At 42.8% G+C, this 15,059-nt stretch overlaps 1 protein-coding gene across 14 annotated transcripts in view; it reads right to left on the minus strand.

Annotated features, from left to right (window-relative positions):
• Positions 1-15,059, minus strand: part of baz2ba (bromodomain adjacent to zinc finger domain, 2Ba) — a 63,776-nt gene that overhangs the window by 44,434 nt on the left and 4,283 nt on the right. For all 14 annotated transcript variants that reach the window (XM_026378445.1, XM_026378449.1, XM_026378447.1 and 11 more), the window contains exon 2: positions 7,197-7,239. The gene's annotated coding sequence lies outside the window, so the exon portion shown is untranslated. The remainder of the gene's footprint in view (positions 1-7,196; positions 7,240-15,059) is intronic.

Raw genomic sequence — 15,059 nt, forward strand, 5'->3', positions numbered from 1 at the left:
TATCTGGCAATCCAACACCACTTGGACTGACTCGAGCTGGTTGAAGCAAGAGAAAGCTCCAGAACAAGAGATAATCCATCTGGACCGTTTCCTTACAAAACATATGGAAAAATGCAGAATCTTTTTTTTCTTTTCCACCCACAATAGCTATTAATATCTCACACAGAACATTTGCTCATGTCCCACTAAGGACTGGAATTCCTGCTGAAAGACAGTCATTTGGAGGATTAGAAAGAGGCAGTCAGACATTTTCACGCACTCATCATATGTATGCTCGGAGTGCAAGGATGAGCATATAGTCCCATAAATACATGTGTATGTAATCAACTTGTCCTTATATCTCTCTCCTCTCTCTCTCTCTCTCTCTCTCTCTCACACACACACACACACACATTTAGGTAAATTGCAGCGACATAATCTGAACACTCAGGCAAGACACGGCTTTTTCTGCTCAAGTCACTTAAAACAAGATAGACTTTCTTTGGCACTGAAAATAATTCACTCTAATATCAACATGGACCCCTATATCACACCAACTACCTGACAAGAATTGTCAACAGCAGCGCCAAAAACCTGTGTTAAAATGACAGCGCTGTAAATTGTTTTAATTATAACCGACACAGATAACAGCCTGTGGAAACATCAACCTTTTCTTCAAGTCCTCTGCAAGATTTAAACGTACAGTATTCCCTGGAAAACACAGTTGTTGTGTGTGTTGTGTGTATGAGGGGGAGTGTGTGTGTGTGTGCGCGCTTTTGAATACAATATTCATTTTGCTGCAGGAGAACAATCTATGCATAACAATGAGCGGCGCTAATGAAATCAGCCATCAACCTGCGATACATACATATTAAAGCAGGACCTCAGAGTGTCATTCGCTTAGTGCATCATTTGTTCCCACTCGTTTTTTTCTCTCTGCCACCTGACCTTTAGAGTATGTGCCCCCCCCCCCCACTTCTCCACGCTAAAAATAGGAAGCGTACCTGCAATTCTGTGGCATTATGCATTTGTGTGTGTATATGCGGTACTATACTGTCATGACACTTTTTTTTTATCATGCGGAAATGACTTGTGCATTAAAAGCAAGGAAGATTTGTTCTTTTGGGATTTAAATGCAGAAAACTAATGTTTTGTTGTCCAAAGTTTATGGAGTTAAGCACCACTTTTTAAAAGATGAGGTTGGGCATCACGAACAGTAACCTCCGACAGGGCTGTACCTTCACTAAAATGTCATATCATCCCAGCTGCCAGGGAACGATGCTCCTCCCTTCCCTCTGGGCATGCTTCGCAGCTCTGGTCTCTCTGTCTCTCACTCTCTCCCTAACCCCCCACCCCCACACTGGCAGGGAAATGGATCCCTCCACCTGACAGTGGCCATTTTGAGCCTTCTCTCCTCTTCTCTCTACTCCTGCTTCCTGGTAAACAATGGAAGAGGGATAATTGATCAAACAGCCAGGGAACCCTCTGAGCAGGGGAAGGTCACCGCCCGCTAGCCCAGCTCACTAAGGGGGGGTAGGTGGGGGTGGGGGTGTGGGGGGCTATTTGTATGTGTCAATATGTGCATGTGCATTTGTCTGTTTGTGTATGCTTGTGTGTACATGTCTGAATTGCAATTATGAATATGTTTTATTTTGTGTGTGTAAGAGCAAGTGTGCAAAAATGAAAAGACACTAAGGTAGACACAAACAAAAAGTGCTGTGTGTGTGTGTGTGGTGGTGTGGGGTGTTGTGTGTGTGTGTGTGTGTGGGGGGGGGGGTCTCTGACGCTCTTGAGCTGCCATTTTTCTTTCCTGACAAAGACTCCATCTGCCACAGAGCCATTTGCTGCCTTCCGAGTCGGCAGAGCATTCTGCACGCCGCGTTCACCTTGATGTCACCTCTACACGGCTCACGCCTTGCTGACGCTGTACACACACACACACGTACACACTGAAACAAACATACAACAACACTTTTCTTTTCCCTCTCGTACACACACACATGTATATACTCATTGCCTCACACTCACAAAACACACACTTTCACTTTCTGTCACACATGCTGTGTGCTCTCTTTCTCTCTCTTTCACACACATACACACACACACACACACACACACACATTGAATGTGTATGTGTCTAGGCAGCGGCCCTCCCTTTACTCTGCATGGCTGATATCACTGTGCAACCATCAGCGCTGTGCATTGTGGGAGTGTCTGTTGGGGCAGAGAGACGCGACAGGGGCTGAGGGATTCACACGCCTCTGAAAGACAGCCAGAGGGAGAGAGAGGCAGGAGGGGTGGGAGGCAGAGAAAGAGAGAGATACGGAGGGGGCCGGTAACTGGAAATGAGAGATGGCATTTTAAAGAGGAAGCTGAATTTCACCTGCAATTACCGTAGCTCCGGGGCACATGGCTCGGTTAAGAGACATTTCATTCCAAAGCCACTGCATATAGCTGCCGCACTGAGCCCTGAGAGACGCATAAAGAAGAAGGGAGAGAGAAAATAGAGCGGTGGAAAACTCTCCTCTGCCCAAGATGGCCCTCAGCAGATGCAGCGATGAAAGAAAGGAGGCAGCCAGGGATGTAACTGGTAAATGAAACCCAGCAGAAAAAGCTGGAAAGGAGGGGAGAGGAGAAGAGGAAACAAGGACAGATAAAGAGACAGAGGAAAGAAAAAGGGTATCTCATTCAGCAGGCCCCAACTCAACCATCTGCACACCAGACCAGACAGCTGAACTGGGCCTCAGAGAGCACACAAACACACACAAACACAAGCACCCGCAGACACTGAACAAAGAGCAAATCAAATCCAATAAACACAGATACTCACACTCTTGGAGTTAAGTACAGGGAAAGCTGGATGTGTTTAATGATTAATATCATTCTTTGTATTTGTTATCCTCTTTCGATGAAACCTCACTCTATCTGTCTCTTCCTCACTCTCTCTCTCTCTCAGAGCTCCAAATGGAGCCATAATGGCTTCCCCGAGGCTCAATGTCCTGGCTAGTTTCACCAGGCACACCGCTGTGTTTCATAGGAGAAGTGTGACGGCACAAATACAGTAATGAGCTCTCACTGGGAGCTGGGGGCCTCCTGGCACTGCTAATGGCTCCTCTGGACTGAAGCTGTATCCAGGTTACAACCTGGCCTGGCGAACAGGCCCAGTAGGAACAAACTATTCCCAGCCACAGGCATGCATTGTAGTCAGAACACCAGGTCCATAGTGGACTATGTGTTTGGTGTGTGGGTGTTTGAAGTAGGAGAGGAGGAAAGAATATCTGGGGAGGGGAGTTAAGGGGCAGGAAGCTGCAGAGGATGTCAAGAGGCAAGGGGCCAAGGTGTGACAGAAACTGTGGAATAAAGGCAGTTGAAGAGATGTGGTTTGGCCATAAACGCAGCAGATAGATCCAATAAACCTCTCACAGAGTCTCTCATAGGGCAACAGCTGGCATGGGGTGAAATGTGCAGGTACATGCATGCACGTGTGTGTGTGCGTGTGCGCACGTCTTTATTTCCTTGTGTGGTCAATTTCTGTTTCAATACCCTTTTTTGTGAGGACATTTTAACTGGTCCCCACAACTAGCCCAAGAAACCAATTACTAATAGTCACCATATAAACACATTTGAAGAGGATTTTAAAAATGAAAGCAAAATTAGCTGCATGCACACTGCAGTAAACACAAAAGATAGAAGAAGAACGGCAAGCATAAAATATAACAGGCAGGTTTTAACCTTTAAACCCAATAAACTCTGTATGTTGTGTCAAACACAGATCAAACACACAGAACTTTATTTTAGCCCAAATCATGTTTCTTAAACTAGAAATTCTGTCACGCTCAATTACATGTAAAATGATGATCATGAAGACTTCAGCGATTTTCTATTGTATCAATGACCCAGCAAAAAGACATAGATTAGATATTTCACTCAGCTTGAACATAATGTGATTGGTAGATTTGTTGGTAAGTGCAAGGCTTGATCATCTCCTGTTTTCAAACCTAACAGTGAAACAGGCATTAGGGCTGAGTCCAAGGAGCTCAAATTGCAATCCCGTTTGTGCAGAGCTAAAAGGTTTGTGATGTATGGGGTTTAAAGGTCTACTTCTAATGTTTCATAAATTACTGGCATGCAATAATGTTACATTATGACACTGAAAACTCAGCATTGCGTGTCCAACATCTTCCCTCCACTACAACAAACACTCACTGACTTACACACACACGCATGCACGCACACACACACACACACACTTGTTGCGGTTGTTGCCCTCTCTGGGAAAGCTCACAGCTTGGGTTCTTTAGCTCCTGTTTTGTCTGGCTCTCCATTCAGAATGGCCCCCTCATGACCATGCACATTATCATCTGGGCAGGCAGCCCCCAAGTGCACTGAGGCTCCCCGGGAGCAAGCAGTGATTCATGGCACAAGGGTCTGTAAAAGAGCAGCTTCACCCCACGCTGCAGCTCTTCATGGGGACAAGGAGAACCGAGGCTGTTTGGCAGTGGGGGCAAATCAAAAGTCTGGCTAGAAGACTGAACCCTGTTGAGACCATGTGGGCCAAGGGAGGCAGAGGGGGATTGGTCAGTGTGTTTGTGTGTGTATGTGCGTGAGTGTGAGTGTGAGGCAAAGAGATAGTGACATAGATGGGTAAGCCTGAACTAATGCTGGAGTGTCTGTTGAATCTACTCTGCTCCTTAACCCGAGGACAATCCTAGAGCAGCTTTTTAACAATCTTAGCTCCGAGGCAAGTACAAAGTACTAAATGTTTAGGTGTTATCTCTAACACTTCCCCAATCTAACAGAGCACCAGTTTAAAGGGCACTGAGAAAAAGACAGTGTGAAAAACAAAAGGACTCATGAATAAGAGCTGAAAAATGATAGTAGTTGCTAGGATTGATGAAACTCTATTCAGGTTTTGTGACAGGCAGTGAGACACTCAAATTCTTTCCCCTCAGGCTAGAAGGTGTAATTTCCCCTTCCACTGTCACAAGAGCCATGTAAAAAATTATCTGAAGCTCACAGACTGACTGCTTCAAAGTGATTTGTAATGCACAACATGTATGCACACATCTGTCTATCTATCTATCTATCTATCTATCTATCTATCTATCTATCTATCTATCTATCTATCTATCTATCTATCTATCTATCTATCTATCTAAACACTGGCATACTGCTCTGTTATAGCACACGGCAGGATGCGGATGGAAATGCTGGCCCCACAGGACACACACACACACACACACACACACGAAGAGCAGACTGCTGTGGGGCTGACGCAAGACTATCTCTGTCTCACGTGTCTCTCCCCTACGGCCGCCCGCTGCTCCTGACCTTCGAGATGTTTTTCTCTCTCCTTCTCCCTCTCCCTTTATTCCTCTCTATTTCACACTCACACAACACACACACACACACTGCTCCCTTTTCTGCACACCTCCCAGCGACTCAGTATTTTGTCATTAAAAGGCATAGCATTTCAAGCTTGGATCAAGCAGATGGGGCTGTGTAAGCATTGCTGCTCCTTCACGCAGCACCTTGGCTTAAGTACAGATAGTCCACATGCATTACAGCACTCTGCCCTGAATGCATGCACACAAACACACATGTACACACACAACCTTTCCTGGAACAAGAGAATCAACCTGGCTGTGGATGGCTGCTTCATGTGGGTGCTGTGTGGCTCAGCTGTGTAATGCTTAGTTGATGTAGTTGAATACCTCAAGACATGCTCTACAAAACAAGAACACTAAACAGCAGACAACAGTATTATCTCTTAGCAGAAGGAGCGTCCTGGTTAGTCATTCTTATCCTAATATATTTATTAGTCTTTACTGGAGACCAATGGCTTGTGCCTTCTAGTGGCAAAACACTGACAAAAATATTCACATAAAGTTCAGTGGGTTCATACACACAATTACACACATGCACACACATACGTGAATGTAATATAATTATATCTCTGTGCCATTAGACACATTTCTCTGTCTTTCTTTCATTTTCTCTCACTCTCAACATTTGCATATTCCTTTGGGTGTTTGAGTTGAGCAGCTCTTTCCTTTTTCCTTCTCTTGTCTTCCAAGCAACAAATGTCAGCTAATTACACCATAGCTGTTTGGATGAGCTCCATCTTTCCCTGTGTTCTGCTGTGCTTGTTCTCTACGGGGCTGCAGGAAGAGTCAGGCAGCCAAGACACCAGTTAAGAACAACCAGCGGTGGGGGTTGAGCTACAAGGCTACACCCCCCAGAAATCTATTCCCCAAGAGAGGACTCATCAATACTTATCACAAATGATACAACCCGCTTGCACCAACCTGCGGGGGATATAATGCATCATTCACAGCTAGAGATGAAGCAGTAATGGTTAGACCTGATAGAATCAGGTGTGGTAGCACACAAGGCTAAGGAGTTACAGATGAAACAGGTATTTCCCAGAGCTCTGCATTCAGCAAAAAAACTTCTTAGAAAAGATACCATTTGATCTGGTGACATACTTGCAGACACAAGGGCAACAAGACTGACAAGAGAGAAAAGTGCAAGTCATTGTCTGAGCGCGGAACAACAAACTGCCACCTTGGTGTGTGTGAAGTGAAATCTTGAGGACGCAGCCGCGCCCCTAAGTACAGCTAGCTCTCACACAGAGTGAGAAAACAGAGAGAGAGAGAGAGAGAGAGAAGAAGAAACGGACAGCGGTGGGAGAAGCATAAAGTTGCACAAAGCAATACACATAAACAACGAAACATAATCCAAGACCCTAACTCAGAAGCACTGCAGGGCACAAATGACAACCATTTCCATTCACCACTGGATCAGAACAGATAGCAAACTCAAAGGATGTTTATTAGGCGTGTATGTTTGAGACAAATATTCTGATTAGAATGGGAGAAATCTAATTAATTGCTTGATTCACTGAATGAACTAAATTTGTAACATAATCATAACAACTGCTTTTCAAGGGGCTCTTGTTAAATTTAATTGGGGGAGAAAAAAAAAACATCCTCTTTCACTGAATGAATGAAAATCAAATTAGGCCTGAAACTGGAGGAGTCTGCAAGTTTGTTCTACTGTTCCATAAAAAAACTGTAAAAGCAGAAGTGTGTAACAATATATTTTTCAAAAAGTCACGTACCAACTGTTCTGTAAAACGCAAATATTATATATGCCACAGAGCACAGAGTGAAAAAGAAGAGAAGTGAATATTCTTTAGTACATTGTGTACTCACTGTTAGAGATGTCTTCAGCTCTTTGACATAACTGCTGTAACACCTGGAGAAAAAGCAGAAACAAAGGATCACTGTGGTTCAGGTTAAAAATACAATCTGAGTCACAGGAATAAAATGTGTCTCCAGTTTGCTTTGATTTGTATGATAGTAAAATTGTTAGATTTATACGGAGCATTGAGATAATGCTGGAACTTTTTCCTTTTCAAAGCCTGAAGGGACAGAGCACCAAAAACTACCTGGATATCAAAGTTATAGTTACACAGCTTAGTATTCGTGTTTTTTCAGACACATCAAACAAAAAATACAGTGACGTCTGAAACACAGCTGTGGCTACACACACACACGCGCGCACACACACACATAAGCAGAAAGATATTCACACACAAAAAGTCTCTTTCTCCCCAAGCCCTTTCTTGCAAAACCTGTTTGTTAGAAATGGATCTAGACATTGGAGCTTTGAGTGTGAGGATATTTTCCCCAAACACAAGACAGTTCTTGCAGAGAACCAAGCCTCGCCAGTGTTCTCACGCCCATCTCTCATGCATTGTCTCTAAGGCCCTCCTTTGCTCTTACAGCCTGAGCCTAATCTAAGTAGCTCACCATAACAAATGCCACCGCGCCATGTATATCTTACTACACATACCCAGATTTTACTTGTATTTATTTATGCTAATGTATACTTGTTCTTGAATATAAAGTCTCGTCTGACCGATGTTAAATCTCCAGCTACACGTGTAAGCATGGTTAGATAGTTTTAAATCAGACACATATGAAAACCATTACAATTAGTAGGTACAAACTTCAAACCTACTTATACACTTACACACACACAGAGAAGCAGTTTTACAGATATTTCCAGACACACATGCACATGCAGTGTTATAGCAAGTGTGGGTAGCTATCTAACAAGGTTTTGTTGACAGTAAACACATCCATCTGGTCAACAGCAACAGAACCAAGTCTGGTTGATGCTTCGTCGGCACGGATGTGGTCTATTACAAAGATATATTTCTTACTCGAGGTAGTACTTTAAAAAGCTGCTGTTTTCACTGCGAAGTTTAAATAATTCCTGTAAATGTCACTTGTTGGAATGACTGCTGTGATAAAAGCAAATAGAAACATTACAGTTCATGAGCCTAAGTGATTTTGTCTTTCCAGATGCCCTACGGTCATGTCAAAGTCTGTGGCACATAAAGCAACACACATCTGTCATTACAGCTCAATTTATCACTGAACAGAAATCACCTAGTCTGACTGTGTTGATAATCAGCACACTGATCGAACTGTAATGGTCCCTTTTGTCAGCTACACTCTCATACAGACAGACAGACAGAAACACACACACATACACACACACACAAATACTTTGATAACTCATCGCAGTGATAATGATAACAGAAAGCCAGGTAGGCTGAATTCGTGTTCAGCTTTTTCATAAAGGCCTATTAGTGGATGATTAAAGGATCTCTGCTCATAGGGCTTCAGCACAGAAAATGATTTGCCAGGCATGAGGCAGGTGAATTACACTGGATAAGAAAGCCAGTGCTGTCTGCCATCATTTGCTTGACTGAGAATCTCGCTGTTAGTCTATTAACCCCATTTTACTGTCTTACCGTTTTTACATCAGTGGTGGAAGGATGAAACATCAAAAAACACACGCCTTTTTCCTAAGCCTTATTTAACTGCAGTGTCCTTGTAAGTCATGTGAGTTGGGGCTACAGTTAACAATTATTTTCATTATTGATCTGAAGTCTTTTTCTCTAGATGTCTTTAAGATTTTTACTTGAATGCAACATAAGACAAAAAGGTATGAAATTCACACCACTGAGAAACTGTAACAAGGGAAAGTTTGTGCTTGAAAAATGACTAACAATTCATTGACTATCACAACAGTGAAGCGCATTAATTTTCTGTTGGTCTTCTAATTAATATATCAGCTCTATTGTTTTAGCTCTATGTGGATGTCAAAAGGATGTTTACTATCAAATAACAGAAATACTATGACTTGACAAATGGGATAATTACTAAGAGTTTACCGTTTTATCACACAAGCAAAAAACAGAGCACCAAAGCAATTAATTAATTTAATAATAGAAAATATGTTCTAATATAATATTTTTGAAAGTGACACAGAACTATTTGTTATGGCCTAACAAAGTGATATAACAAATGACTGCAGTAAGTTATGTTGGAGAATGTATTACTTTTTGAAAAACAATACAAATGTCATTTTATAATAGACATCATTAGTTACTAATTTCCATCTAATTAACTTGAAAAAACAAAGAGAAAAACAGGAACTATCTGCAAAGTTATAATTACCCACATTTACACTCCAGGCATGCTTGCACATAGACTGTGTACAGCCTAACTGTTATGACATCTCTCTGAATCCCCCCACCACCACCCTCCATGCCTCAGCTACACAGATGTTGACTTTACTTTAGGAGCCATACAGCGGCTCTCAGGCATCTGCACAGGACTGAATGCGAACGTCGGACTTTTGTACCAGCCACAGAACGAGAGAAAGACAAAGAAAGAAAGAAAGCAAACAAGAAAGAAAGGTCACACCGTGTTTCGTGTGAGCTGTCTTTACAAAAAACTTGGTATTCGAGCATGGAAAACAAGTGTACTCAGAAGATACACACATTGAGATTGGCCTAAAATCTCTTGCTTTTTAATATTTGATGCCTTGTTAGAAGAGCGACACTGGCGAGGTGTTTGTCTCTGTTGTCTCTGTTGATCTCTGGCACACTGGGCCCTGTGGGAGAGAGCGAGAGAGACTTGGCCGCAGACATTTTCCTGAAGCCCCCAGAACAAAACAGGCAAGTCTTGACAGTCTGTCCGCCACCGAGTCGTCACACAATCAGTTGCAGGAAACCAATCCCTAAATAGCAGTGATTCATCTCTTCATCACACACAATGCCAGTACACAGTGCACAAAGAAGCTCTCTCTTCCTCTCTCTCTCTCCCTCTCTCTCTCTGTCTTACCCTATCTGTCTCAGCCCCTTCCCCCCCCCCCCAGTGTGGTCTCTCATGCTGCTTAAAAATAAGTGCTTCTCCCAGCTTTCTTTGCCCTGTGATTTACTGGCAGTGTTTAACTGCAGGGCAGCATCTTTTATCGTTACATGATCTGGGGCTGAGAGCTGACAAAATGGAATCTCTGTGCAAGTACCTTTGTATGTGAGGAAGTGTATGTTCAGGGCAAAGTGGGGAGTGAGTGGAGGAAAAAAAAAAAGAACCTGTGTGAGAAACGTTTGTCTAAGTGTAGCTGAAATCCGCACAGCCTCCTGCTGCTGTGTATATGTGAATCTACTATATGTGTGTTTGTCATTCCACTAAATGGTTTCTTCCTTGACTTGATGGAGCAAGTGCCATCTCAAGGGGACGGGTTACAGTATGAAATCGCTTTGAGACTGGCGAAAAGCTCAGAACATTAGCACAATCCATTTGTGGGAGCTAGAATGTATATGAACTACCACACTGGGTTGTGTGTCTGTGTCTTTTTGTCTGTGTATGTATTTGTGCTTTTGTGTTGCTAAGATAACTCTTCTCCTAATGGCTGAGTGGCTGTTGCACTCATTAGCCAATCCATGTCTTTTTCTTGCTTTTCTTTGAAAGATAAGTCTCGTTCAGATCTACGTCTACCTGGCTGGTGACTGCCAACAGTTGCATTTGAACAATAACATCAGTGTCGTATGTGATCGGATCACCACCAGTGAATAATCAGCCTAGCGGAGGCCTACATAACAGGTTCAGTGTATCATTACAGCCTTGATGATCTATCAAGATGACGTGTGAAGGTCAGAGCAGCCGTGACCAACACAGCTGTCACATCTCCTCCCGGCACCCTCTTGGCTAACTGGCCTTCTAAAACACTCAGCACAAAACATGGCCAATTGGAGATCACCAGGGCCAAGGCCAGCAGAACATGCCTTTAACCCAGGCCGCGCTTGTATCATAACATGAATCCCCTTCATACAATACCACATACTGCTGAGCAGGCAAACCAGCGCTGTTTCGGTGTAATGACACTGCAACTTTAACAAGGAAACTGTTGCCATATCCTGATGTAAAAAACATTTTGACATCTATTAGTAGCGGCTTTCAAAATTTAATTCAACACCCAATATTGCCACAGTTTTAAATGACTACCAGCTCTGTTGTAAGCGAGGAAAAGGCTACAGTGGAGCTGTGTGGAGAGCAGATGTGAATCCACTTTGATTTCAATGCCTGTGTGTGTGTGGAGCTTCTATTAAATGGATCTGCTGTCTCCTTGATCAAGGGAGTCAATAAAGGGCCAGTCCTGTCAAACCCTCAGGGGGAAGTGTATGCACATATGTGCCCGTGTGTCAGTGTGCGAGTGTGTGTGGACAAATATGTCTTTCTATTTTATTGCAATCTTTGTGAGAACATTTTGGCTCACCCTCAAAGATTAAGGTTTTTTCAAGTAGCATGAATGTCCTCACAACTGTAGAAAGGCAAACATATATGTGTGCGTTTGTGTGTGGTTGTGTGTTATGGACAGTATTTGAAGTACTCTGACAGGTGAGTGATTGAGTGCTTTCATTTCCCTCCAGCGACAACAAGACATACACACAAAGATGTACACACACACACACACACACACACACACAGAGTGGAGGATGGAGAGAGAGTGAGAGCTGTTGTTTCCTAAAGGATGCTGCTCCTGCCTGCATGCTTAAATTAGCTCTAAATGTTTGGATTACACACGGGAGCTCTCACAGAGGATTTAGCAGCCATAGCCTAGAGTCCAAGGGATGTGTGGATGTTTCCATCTACATCCACGCACTCATGCACGAATGCATAAAGTGTATTTACACACGTTATGAACATATGTCACTTAAATATGACCACCATACCGCATTATGTAAATTAAATAACATAAGGTGCATCTATCTACATCAAACAACAGATGAAACGATGCTAGGAATTCGAAAACACAACGCAGCTCTAAATGGTGTAAAGAGCAACACGCAGTATTTCATTCATCAGATTTCTGCTATGTGGAGACAGTGTTTTTACATTACACTTTTTAAGTGCTGTCTTTTCTTTCCGTCAGTGGGGGGAGGATAGGATATGCTAGCAGACGTAGAGACAGGGAGAGAAAGGAGGAGAAAAAGAGAAGGGGAATGAGGGAGGTCAGCGCCCCAAGTCTCAGATAAAGGCCCTCTCCCTCCCTTCTGCCTCGGCTTTCGAAGCCCCTGCCAGGATCGAGAGGCGTCTCACGTTACAGCTGTCTCTCAGTGTCATCGTTCAGAAAGAGAGAGCACAAGAGAGAGACAGGCAGACAGAGTGAGAGACAGACAGACAGAGAGGGGGAAAGTGGGACAATGCCACAGCCTGAGAGGGCTAGGCTTTCAAAGCTGGACAAGAGAAAAACAACAGCAGCAGGTTCAGCTGGATGAGGAAACCCTTGTGGTTTGGCTCCCCAGTAGTGTTTCTTAATAAGTGATGTTAATGCAACATACATTTTCACTACAATATGAAAGTGTTTCAAAATCACTGAAATGTGCTTTGACCTTTTCAAGACAAATTATTTTGAAATGTAGTGTGAACGGTTCTAGTCAGATCATTTCCTCCACACCACCTGGAACTAACTGAACAGTGGCAATTTCCTAAGAAGAAAAAGAGGAAATACATTTTTTAATACCTTGTTTTGTGCTCTCTCAGAGAAAAGAGATGGTAATGAATGTAAGACTACATGCTATGGGGCTTCTGTGGATTAGGCATCATTGAGTCACCATGAGTATCCTTTTTAACCCTAAAATGCTAACAACAGGAGCTTGTCCCAGGTCCAATAATGACTAATCCAAGGACTGCCAGCATTTCAGTGTGTGCTGCTAACATGTAAAGCCATGTAGGTCAGAACTGAGTCAAGTCAAATTCCGAGCGAATGTTTTTTTATATTTCTGTAACCTTTACTGCAGACAAATAAAGGACACTCGCAAATTCCAGGTGAAAATGTAATGAAGAAAAGGACGCTGGATATGCAGAGTTTCACTCCAAACTGTAGCACAGTGAGATCTAATTGTATCCGTGTGGTTTTAAGTTTTACAGCACAACACACATAAAGCTATCACACAGCTCAAACCTGCATTCCTATTTGTTTTTCCTCTATCTTTGTCATTTCTCATAGTGTTCTGTAGGAGTTAAATATTTAAAATTCTGGCTTAGTGTGGAGCAGACTTTGCCAGCACAGCTAAAATAAAAAGCCTTTGTGGCAGCAGTGACCAGATTTTAAATGCTGAAGAAGATCAATAAATGGGGGCTGTCGAGGCGCAATCTCATGCATTTGTGTGTATATATATATATGTGTGTGTGTGTGTGTGTGTGTCCTGTCCCTACGAGTAAACGCCTGTGTTCTGATAGCCAATGTTTGTATGTGTGTGTAGATGTTTGTGTGTACGTGTGTCTCTGTGTGTACATGCGTCTTAACACCCATCAACGCTCACAGCTCCCCTGCCTGCTACAAGCTATTCTATAGTATCATCAACAACCTCACTGACCCAGGAGGCACACCAATAGAGAAACCAATATCATTCCCATTCCCACATCTGAAACCTTCTTCCTATTTCTTTTCCATTCCCAGTACTTTTTCCCATCTGAGTACAGTGTTGTATTTATACAATTCTAGAGAGAAGTGTAAATAGAGGCCCCCTGCTACAGATTGGAACTGTCAACATGAAGTAAACATCAAACTAAATGCCGGTTTTCCAGACCTTATTGCTATTTCCATAATGAGGTTCCTGCTGAAGTAAAATGATGGGCACCTAGACAAGACAGACAGAGGGAAGAAAAGTTTTCTTGGAATAAGAATCGTCCTTAACATCATTTTATGCTGTCCCAATCCACCCTAGTTCGGCTCCACTGCAGTGTCTCTGTTTCATGAATTCAAATACACTGATGTGATTTCTTTTCAAGAAAAGAAATGATTTTGATGGACACAAAAGGTGAATTATGAAGACTTGTATGCATGCTGTTATATGGCTTCTCCAAGCAAGCAGTACATCTGTATTTTCACCTGCTCACTAATGTACAGAACAAAAACAGCCCTGAAGTGGAAAAATCATCAAGACCTTTTGAGACTTCATTAAAAGAAACTCGTCTGGACTTTCCAAACAAGGCATCTCTTTGGAGGGGAAAATCAACCTTTTCACCTTGCTGGTGGAAAAACAGGCATCCCAACGAGACAGAGCATGCACAAACAACCTTGACTTTCATCAAGGAAATTCTCACATTGAATGATAAATAGAGGCCCAGGGGACGAACAGCAAAGAAGCAGCTTATCGCCTTTCCCTCCCAAATTTGGCCGCTCTGTCTTCTGTCTCCTGAAAGTCAACCTGGGGTGACCAACTTGCACTTTACACTGCTTATTGTTCGGTAATTAATCCACCATATGTAATCCACGTAGGAATGTAGAGAAAGCTAAAATGGGTGTTGATTTGTTTAGTCGTAATTAAGAGTTAAGATTGTTCGCTTGTTTCTACAACAGGAGGCATATGCGCCCAAACTCATTAGCTCTGTTTTCAAAATATAGATGCATTTCTCATTATGCAGAGAAAAACGCAAGCAGACATTTCTGGTCAAAGACAGCCACAATATGTGAAAAGGCTCTTGTTAAAAGCTGCTGTCACTGAGCATGCACTTTAGACAATTATTTGTGTACCCTGATGATTATCAGGACATCCAATGAACAGGCAGTGTTACCAAAATAGCAAGGTAACATAAGGTTAGGTAGATCATCCGAGAGCTAACCAACTTTCCAGCTGAGAGGACATTAACCTGTGAGGCCATGTAAACATGTATCAATAAGTGAGCTGCCTGTATGGGCCTAAAACA

Source organism: Anabas testudineus, chromosome 3, assembly GCF_900324465.2.
Source record: "Anabas testudineus chromosome 3, fAnaTes1.2, whole genome shotgun sequence".
NCBI classification, from domain to species: Eukaryota; Metazoa; Chordata; class Actinopteri; order Anabantiformes; family Anabantidae; genus Anabas; species Anabas testudineus.